The 10,851-nt window shown below is 40.2% G+C and overlaps 1 protein-coding gene across 1 annotated transcript in view; it reads right to left on the reverse strand.

Annotated features, from left to right (window-relative positions):
- Positions 1-10,851, reverse strand: part of coro7 (coronin 7) — a 104,532-nt gene that overhangs the window by 14,948 nt on the left and 78,733 nt on the right. The gene's annotated exons all lie outside the window — the stretch shown is intronic.

The following is a 10,851-nucleotide window of genomic DNA, read 5'->3' on the forward strand; positions in this document are numbered from 1 at the left end:
ATCGCAGCGCCCCTGAAAGGATGTGTTCCGCGTTAACCTCGGGGTTCAGCATCAAGGGCCCAGGCTAGACGACCATAGCGTGACCTGTCGCTCAGGGCCTGGGAACCAGTTGGTAGTTGTGACTGCCTCAGAGCAGAGCAGAGAGGAGAGGACGTGGCACATAAGACAGACAGCAAAAGGGTGAGGGTCACGACCGCTATGACCCTCTCTGCTGTTAGGTTACCTGAGAAAACTCCTGCTCTTGTCATGGTTGTAATTTAAACGCTAAACACAAAATACAGTACACATGTTAAAGAGGAAGTGTGGAACTGTTTTGCACTCTTGACTTGAAGTTGATAGATTATTGGACAATAGTAATATCTGAAAGACATTATTCGATCAACAAATACACTGAAACAAGGAAATGTGGAGACTTGCTTTAGTTTCAAAGCTAAAAATTATCTGAAGAAATAATTACACTCACTGAATTATCAAATTCAGTGTTATTTATCAGTCTCAAAGCACAAGGTGCCTTTTTAAGGTAAGATAAAGATCCTACAATACTACAAAGAAAACAGAGAAAACCCCAACAATCAGACGATCCCCTGTGAGCAAGCACAACGCAGGAAGAAACGTCCCGTAGAGCCAGGCTCGGGGAGAGGCAGCCTTCCTCTAAACCTGTCGCGATTCATGTTGTGTGATAGAAAAAACACACAGAGATTAATAATAATTAGCCAAAATGAATAGAATACAACTAAAACAAATGATATTTACAAAACTACGGTATATCTCAGCAGGTAACACAAGGCAAGCTGCATATAATCTGTATCGGTGTCTTTGTAAATCCACTTCGTTTTTGCTATTTTCTGACTCAAAAATGAAAAGAAATGAAAATATCTTCTGGTTTTGAAAATAAAACCAGATAATTAGAATGGCATGCTTGCAATCACCCATCGACATCACGCAGTGCACAGTAATTATTCTGCATACCAGAGCCATAGCTGAAATGTACATTTCAAACAGGAATCACACTGGCGACGTAGGTCCACTCTAATCTATTTTTCCTGGTGTGGAAAGACCACGTGCCCCGAACTGTTGCTGGTTTACGCTACACACACTGCAGCGCTCAGTAAAGTCTAATATAAAAACACAATCCACCAATAATGGCCTTGATGAAGGACTTACAGCCCTGTTAAAATATTGTCCAGCTAAACAGACTGTGGTCAGTCTCAGAAGGACATTCTGGTGCTTGACAGCAGCAGCCCAGCCGACAGTTTGGAAATCTCTGATTTTCTTCAAGGCTAATGGTCTGGAAGAACAGCTCATAACTGCTGACTCAAACCTCCAGAACATACTCACCTTAGTGTATATGTCTGAGTGTATGCGAGACACCCGCTCATGGCCGGCCAAGTCTGCATTATTGGCTAAAACCATAAAACCCAGTGATTTATGTACGCAAAACACGACTGCTTAATATTTGTTTTTCCTACAAGCCCGAGTACATTACATGTGTGCAGATGAGTTAAAGGGGTCAACTCGAGAGAAGGAAGAAGAAAAATAAAGGGAGAAACATAAACCCTAAAACAACTTCTTCAAACCTTCTTCACAAGACGAAACATTCTTGAGGCGTTGAGCGGAGCACCTTTCAAGGATCCACATTCACATGTTTTGACTCTGTGGTGTCTTCAACTCTTGAATTATCAGCGAGTTTATCAGTCTCATTCTGTCCGTCTCTGGCACACAACTGTTGTGGATCCGAGTCTTTGTATCATGCACACACACACACACCCACACATTCATATGACTGTGTCCATACTTGCTCTTTCTGCTCAATCTGAATCACCACCTTTATCGCTTCTATTCCCGCCACCAATCTCTCTCATATCTCAAAAGCAGAAATTCCAGTCCTGTTGGATAACAATCCTAAATCTCTAAAAAGAAAAAAAAACATTCAGGAGTACAGAAAAGGATTGTTTTCAAAACGACAAGTGTGATCTTTTGTGAAAAATTTACACACAAGGTTTGGTTTAAAAATCCCTAACCACATCGTTGGGGGTCGGTCTAACAGCCTCAAGACTTAGCTTGGCTGCACTAACCGTGACCCTCTGACGAAATTCTGTGTTTTACCTTTAGCAGGTCCAGCACGCCCACACTAAATCTTCTGCTTTAATGATAGAAGCAGGAATAAGCACCGTAAAACACTATAAAAAACTCACAGAACAACAGATTTATTATGAGACACGGCGAAAGACTGAGGGAGGGAGAGCAGAGAGTCAGCGAGAGAGAGAAGTAAAAGATAAGATCGCTATCACATTTTTGTAGTAAATCACAACAGTTGTGCATGTCCACATACTTGTGTGTGTCCAAGAATGCTTTGAGCTCATAACGCAACATCTGGGAGAGTTAGAATGAAGCGATACCCGCTCCAAAGAGAACCCGAGAGATTGTTACAGAAGACTCAATAGCCTTGATGAGCTGCTGGTACGAGCAGACCGGCTCCGATTTCTGCCCCCATCCGCACACATCAAAACACATTTTTCTTCTCTTGTTCCACCATCTCTGTCTGGTCAACGGAGAAACCACATTTTTTGACCACCTAATCACTGAAACAATTACTGACGGATAGTTTTCCAGTAACACGCACACAAAAAAAGTTTAATGAGATGTATAAACATAACAGTTTGTGGTAAAAGGAACAGTGGAAAGCTATGCATTTCTGAAGTTTGGATTGAAACATACACTTCCACTATAGTTTGTAAGCCACTGTCTTTTAACAGCAACCACTACTCACCAGATATTTACAAGGCTGCTCGGCCCGGGCTCGTTTCCATCCGCTACATGACAAAGCAGCTTTGAGCAATTTGTTAACACAGCACATGCATATTCTTCCAGAGGATAAAGCTAAGTGGTGCTCAAGTTGCACTGAATCAGACTCAGATGGGCCCTGCAAACACGAAGGTGACCGGATTGTCATGAAGTGAACAGAAACAAAATCCAAAATAACAGTTGCGGCTTGGGCCCTTCTTCTAAAACCCGACAGCCACGGGGACGTGAGCCTGGCTCTCTCTTTTCATTTAATCAACCTCTTGACCTTTTCTCAATGTCGAGTCCTTTGCATCCATCTCTTGATGGTATCAGCGTCGCAGCTGAGCGAACACCTGTTATCTGTGCGTGCGTGTTTGTTTTTAGTCTTTTATTTAACTAGTCAGGTCATTTTTAGCTAAATTACTCATGTGACTGCCTGGTCAAAGAATAGCAACAACAAAAAAAAATGCAACAAGGACTTCAGACTCAGTGGCTGAGAGAGTGTGTAGCAACGCTGCCGCAGTAGTTTAGAAACACAGTGCGAAGGTAAGACCACACAGTTTGCATCTGGGCATGGAAAGATGGTGGGATAATAAAAAATGTAGGGTACAACACTGAAAGATTTACCCAGTACTGTGAAAGGCATTAAACAGAAGAAGAGGAGGTGAAAGAATAATACTGACAAACCCTCTCTCTGTGCTCGGTGGACTTTACGGGATTTGACCCGCTATGAATCAGAGGGGTGGACTTTTAGTCTGTGGAGATATTAAACATTGATGTTTTCTCACAATGTATTTATTTGAAAAGAAAAATCTAACAAAGCAAGTTGTTAAATCAGAAGCTGGAATAATTAGATGTAAGCAAAGTCAATATTGCAAAAACAAAAAACAAATTAAGATGCTTAAACACCATCTTTTAGTGGAAATTATGCATGTGCAAGCACCAGGATGACCTGATCAGACCTTTGCTGCTCTCTGCATTCTGAAAGAGTTTCTGCCATAGTACCAATCCTGCAATTGTCATAGTGAACATAATATAGCTAAGCTTCAGTCATTCCTGCACTTAACCACAGGCATGCTGTTGCTACTCAATACCTGGCATACCAATGCGCAAGCTGAAAATCTGTCTGAGAGGTAGAAGGAAGTGAGCACAGAAGGAATGCAGGACAGACAGTTGGAGTTGAAGGGAAGTGTTTATGTGCACATTTGCATATTATATCATTTTTTTAAACCTGGGTTAATGGATTGTTTTTGTAACATAAGACACTATTAACACAACACTGACAAACTAGCTTTTAAGTTGACGTGGCTAGCTTAGCAAACACTTCTCTAACAACACACACAGGGTGATGTTATCAGCTAGTGATAAAAGTCGTGATTAATGTCAAATGCCAAAAAAGATCAAATATTCACCATCCCCTTTGCTTTCTTTTAGGTCTCCACCAAACTCCGAGGAAAGTATTTGGCTCTTTAACTGCCAACTGAAAACAGCCATCAGCTGTAATGAATAAAGTGTCTAATGAGAACAATAACAGCTTGCCTAACGAAGTTACAAACCAGGGAATCAAATCAAGTTCAAACTTGCTAATATGCTTGGTAGAGCTGAAGGGGAATTGCAGTGTAAGGCAATAAAAAAACCCTCTAGTCTCTAAAGAAGAAAGACACAGATATACAAAAAAACTAATAAAAAAACCCAACCTAAACAAATAAAGAAGGAAATACTACATTTTAGGATAAACAAAAATCTTACTGTCTTAGACTAACCCAGGGACAGGTCCCTCTAAATCCTAAGAAGCAACCTCCAGGAAAGAAAAACTAAGCTGCTGCGTAACTGAAAACCTGCAGTTCCTCTAATCGGTATTTTGAGACTGTGTCTAAAAGTGAGCAAAGTGAGCAAATGAGGAAATCCACACAGACTCACAGTAAAATATTCATATTTAAAATATCTAAATATGGCCACCTCCCGGTCCCATTTTAGATGACAGAAGCCAAAATGCTGAGATCAATCCTTTAAAGCAAGACTCACAGTGGATGTCTATCTTTTTATATACAGGCCACTCAGTCTCTCTACCTTGGCTCTTAACCCTCAGCCCCTGCAAAAATCCCTCAATTTTAACTCAAGGGAACAGATAACTAGTAACAAGTGCACTGTCTACAAATGCAAGATACCACAAGCTGACACGGCACCAAAGACCTTGAAGGGTAAATAATACCTATAAAAATACAAACCACACAGATGCTAAAGGAAGCATGTTCTCAATCAGCTTGATAATGTACGTTAGTAAAGCCAAGATTGTTTTTATCCTTTCTACAATAAAATGCGCTCTAATGGTTTGTCCAGCTCTAAGGCAGGAATGAACCAGCTGTGCTGTCTGCCATTTCTGTCTCGCTCCTTAATGAGAAGTGCTAGCGTGCACAAAGTCAACAGACTAGTAAACCTCAAAGTGAACTATGGTCTGACCTCTGTAGGTCTCCGTGTATTTGCTGTCTCGCCCTCCTCTGTGTGAAACAAACAGCTCCTGCAATCACTAAAAGTTCAGTGTCTTGAGGTCTTTGTGTTGAGGGCTTTTTATGTTGACATAACTAGCTCCAACGAGACCAAAAGGGAATAACCAGACCATATGGAAATGAGAAAAAGCCCCAAATCACAATCATAAAAAGTATTAAAAACAAAATAATAAATATATGAAAAACAAGAGCCATTTTTAAATTTTCTTTATGACATCCTGTCTGTGTTCCCAAAGGCAAGATTTAGTAGCACAGCTTTTTAATCCCCCCCCCCCCCAAAAAAAAAAGCAAAAACAAAAACATGAGAAAGGGTAAAAATATATTTTGTGTAACCACCCAAGCCCTTTTTTAAAACCCTAAACAATAAGTAAAATTCAGGATACGCACTGTTCCTTGAGCCATACCGGGCCTGATTAACCAACGATGGACGGCACAACACACAATAATAATTTATGTGTGAAAGGTTCCTCTAAGGAAGACAGCTTTATGAGGAACACACTGACATATAATGTTTAGACCTCGCAAGAGAGGATGGGTGGAAACAGACGACACTTCACTTTTATCTGATATGGTGTATCTAATGTTAGCATTATGTGTTTGCACTTACACAAATAGTGACAACTTCTGCTTCTTTGCTGCACGCTGTGTTGACCATATTTCTCTGTCCCTTTCAAGTTCCCATAGCAGCCACTAATTAACCATGCATGTTCTGAGGTACTCCCTCTTCTTTCCCAGGTTTCTTCCCCTCTGCACGGCACTATACTTCCCATGGACATCCTCCTGCCGGGTGCTGTGGGAAGAAAGGCAGCTCAAGCCTTAAGAGGAGGTCCCAGCCTGTCTCTAGGCAGCCCACACACACACTCCCGTCAAAGCGCATTTATGTGTGACGGGAAGACATGTAGTTGTGGACAGAGGAGGATGGCGTGCATGTGCACAAAACGCAAATGTACAGAGTTGCAAATATTTATGCACATACACTAAACACTAAAGAAGGACATAATCTCCTCAACCTCTCAATGAGACAGAGGATGGAAAATTAACGACTAATCATTCCCACGCTGTCCTAGGAAAGTAATGCAGCTTTTGTGCTTTTCAAAATTTCAAAAAGTAACAGATGTTAGGCATTCCTGAAACACTTGTGTAACAAAATAACGTTGAAGGAATAGCCAGAGAAAAGCAAATGAATATTCACACTTTGTGTGACCAGAGATTTGTCACAGGGAAAAATCTTGAAAATTATGACAAATGGTTTAGCAAATGTGCATAGCTGCATTGTTTGGTTACAAAATGTGCCATCAGTGTTACTCTCTAAAATTTGATGGACACTGTTTTTGGAGCCAAAAGAAAAAAAAAAGAGAGATCATAAAGCTAGCTTTGTTTGTTTAAAAGACAGCATTTTGTTGTGCCGGCTGACAACACGTGGAATGAGTGAATAAGTGAAATGTCATTTTGTGGTTACCATGCTCTCATTCTCACTCATTGTTGTCCCGTGTTTGCTCCAAGGATGCTTTTCTTGGGTTTTTTTGTCCCAAAAAGCTCCTAAAAGTAAAAAGCCACAGGCATGCTGTGAACAACAAAACATGAACACCTCAAACCGAGGCACACGTTTGTGTGTTGGCAAAGATCTGCAGACGTGACAATGAAGGTTAGGCCTTTGTAGTTTCACTTCAGTTCAATGATATTATAAGCACCAATTCACAGTAGCTGGTCCACTATGAGCAAGGACTTGGCAATGGTGGGAAGGAAAAACTCCCTTTTAACAGGAAGAGACCTTCGTGAGAACCAGGCTCAGAGAGGGGCAGAAACGTTTTTGCAGCAGAGGAAAAAGAGAAGAAGAAGAAAAGCAGGAGTGCATTATAGAGACAAACAAAGGAAGAGAAACGACAAAGGTTATGTGGTCTGTCTATGCTCGGGTCCTAGTGGGGGTCTGTTTGTCCAGGACAAATGTGGAGATGGGTTTAAAGGGTCTTACAGCATTTGGTGTAAATATCTCATCATCTTTGTGCTTTATGTAGTATAACAAAATTAACCTGATCATTATATTATATATATTCAATAAGCCTACACTAGACAAGAGTGTAGTGAGCAAGAAAAATGGGAAAAAAGCAAAGGGGGTAATTTTCCACAAGAAAAATAACTGTTGTTGCACATGCAGAACAAACCTATAATTACAGCAAAGCAAGCACAAACAACATATAATAAGCCAAACAAGCCAACAAATATCCAACTCTAATCCCTTTTAGCTTTCTTTAGGAATAAAGGAACTGGCCCTTAAAATGTAATTAACATTAAACACTGATATTTACGGGAATGTACGTGTATTATTAAGACCCATTCAACTCATGAAAACTGAGGTCAGTAAGAAGAAAGGAAGGTAGAAGACAGTTTACACTCAGTTTAGCCTTTCTGATAACATTTTTGTGTCGCAAGGACTCAAGCAGGCAGAATAAGAAATAAAACAAGGCTTTAATGGGTGGCAGTAAAGAAACAAAAGATGGAAAGAGTCCAAGAGGAGGTCAAGCAGCAAAAAGATCAACCTAAGGGGACACAAAAGACAAATGACACACGTATACACAAAATGTGCTGATTAGGGAGTAGACAGGAGGAGGCCGAGACACAGGTGGACATAACCAACACAGGTGAAAGTAAATCAAAGCAATCAAACCGACAGAAAGCAAAACTAATGCAAGACATGAAAGAAAACCCAGAATTCAAAGTAAAAATGGGAAATAATGAAGAGAACTAATACTGACATGAGGACCAGCACCGAAGACGAACAAGGAACCGAGACGTTAACACAGAAAGATCAATTTGAAAGAAAGGCAGATGTAAATGTAAAAGTGAGATCAGAGGTCAAATGTGACAAAATGTTTGGATGTGATATTTAGAATTTCCTTATAAGACGATCACTTCCTAAAAGTTGCCAATACAAAGACAGGCAGATGAATTTAAAACAAGTGTTTTAAGAAAAAAGGCATTTTATGAACGTTTGAACTTGAAGAAGACGTCAAAGGTCCAAAGTAACGTGATATTTAGAAACACAAGGCCACCTAGAGGAAGGGGACCTTCACTGATTCGACCCACACAAGATTTAAGTGGGCTATATGCGGCCTAAAATGTAAAATGAGTTGCCATATATCATCTGCATCATATTACAAGACCTACACCTCGATCTTAAGCACATCAGTGTGCGCAAGTTTCACTAAAATCTAACCAATACTAGAAGGAATAGTAATTCTTGTGATTTGCGAATCGATGGACAGAAGCCTCGCCATAGCATCAAAAAACCCAGGAACCCAAACTAGAGACTGTGGTATTATGTGCCTTTGAGACAAAAGTGTTTCTCATACAGCTGTCTGTGTGCTATGGAACACCCACTGTCCTCACAATCATGTTAATTTTACTTTAAATTGTCATATTTCTATTTTGGATAATTATGCCAAACAGTTAATCCTGTGTTAGCTAAGATCTACAGTTAAATACAGTGTTTGGTCAAAGTTAAACATGAAATAGAGACTTTAAAGGTTACCACGTATCATGGAGGCAAGAAAATAAATAAATAAAAGACGAATGAAGACCAAAAAGATGAAGCAGATGTAATTGTTAACATCTGCTTCACTACAGGGTGGGGACAGTCTGGTTGACTCTGTGCAGCCACATATTCAGAGGACCAAATGAGACGGAAAAGAGGATTCGAGGAGAATAACAGTGAAGTGAGCTACAAGAAAATTAAAGAGCGCATCTTTTATGAAAACTGACAAGAAGAAATTTTCAGTTAAGTCCTTAAAAAAAAAACCAACTAAAAAAACAAGCATGGTGCTGTATGACTAAGTGCCTCAAGCATTAAACCCCTAGCAGGCTGCAGAACTGGCTGAGCACCAAACCAGTGTTTTATTGGTTCCCCTGGGCAGTGTTATAGGCTGCCTCACCATCTTTTACTGAGCCCTGGTGATTAGGAGCGCAACGTGCTGATGGCACGCAGAATCCTGTTACCGCCACTTTGATTTACACCCCTGACCAAATGCCTGTCCGCTAAATATGTGCAAATATGTGAAACAGATTACAGGAACGCATTGCTGCTTGGGACATTTAACCAGGAAACTATGTGAAGACGGCCAAAAATAGACTATTCTACTATTCAAGCAGTGTTTGATGAGACTGGATAATATCTGTTGACAGCAGATATTTGTTACTTTTTAACTAAGAGGCTAGAATATACTTAAAGTCAGAAAAGCTTAAATCATATTATATAAGTAATAAATATTATACAGTTAAATGCTTTATTAGCTTAAGTAGAAATGTAGATTTTGGTAACAAATCCACTAAACAGCCTCAGCCCCAGAACTGATATTACAGAGGGTAGTTATAGGAAAGAAGGATTTTAAAGTCTTTAGCTACATACAAATGACACACGAAAAACATAATAACATTTTCAATATTGAGAATTTCCACACATATAATAAAATAATAATAAAGTTATTATTACTAAGAATATGCATTATGGACTCCTTCAAATAAAAGCTGTGAAAAAAGCAGCATGGTCCTGGTGAGGATGAGGTAATATTTATGATTACTCCAGCTGGTTGCTGCAAGTTGTAAAAACAAAGCATAAAAAATTATGAGAGTCAAATCTGGAGATGCCGGACCAACACACATGAGCTGAATGACAAATATAAACGATAATACAGCACCAGGGCAGAGGCACTGACTTTGTGAACCTCAAACATATGCACTAAAATGCAGCAGGGTAAGACTTATTTACTCCTTTATTTCTTCCTACCACATGAGACTTAGTTGCGGCAGTGACTCTGGAGCTGCATCTGGCCCATGCGGAACGTGTGTGAAATCATTTCTCTATTCCTGTCATTTACTGTAATGCTTTGCAGATGGAAGCCTGTGCGTTACATGGAGGAAAATGAGCGAGAGAAATTCATGAGCCACAGGCAAAGTGGAGACTGCTATCACACAGTAAATGGTAAAAAGAAAAAGAAAAGAAAAACGCAAGCATGGCTCAACAAGTGGCTAACTAAAGCACCCATTGCTCAGAAGATACTTAGGTTTGGGGGTGGTTTAAGGAGACACGTGCAATAGTGTAAGGCTACAGAGAGGTCTGCTAGTTGAATAATTCTCTTGTTGGAGTGTCTCTGCCTTCAGCCATGAGGAATTAAACCTGGCTCAAATGATCTTTTACAATTTCTTGCCAACATTAAGAGAAAAAGCAGCAACGTGCTGATAAAAATCAGCCACTGTATGCTTCAGGGATCTGTGTAATTCTGTGACATGAGGCCAAAAGCACACACCGGTGGTGACACAGTTCCAGAGAGCTATCGCCTTACTGCACCTTGTTGGGAAAGGCTGGCATTGAAATAGGCTCCCAGCTGCCAACGGGTAGTTTGTCACTGGAGTTAGGAAGTATTTGATAGCTTTCTCAGCTTGAAGACATCTCCGTCAACGAAAGCAACCATATGAGCTAATGTAAACCGCACGTACACTGTGGAGGCAACTGGCTGTCCCCCATAAGTGAATGAACAGATGAAGCATAAGAACAAATGAAAGAAAC

The sequence above is a fragment of the Diplotaxodon limnothrissa genome, linkage group LG4 (assembly GCF_057381915.1).
Source record: "Diplotaxodon limnothrissa isolate DT_005_m linkage group LG4, D_limnothrissa_male_GT1.1, whole genome shotgun sequence".
NCBI lineage: Eukaryota > Metazoa > Chordata > Actinopteri > Cichliformes > Cichlidae > Diplotaxodon > Diplotaxodon limnothrissa.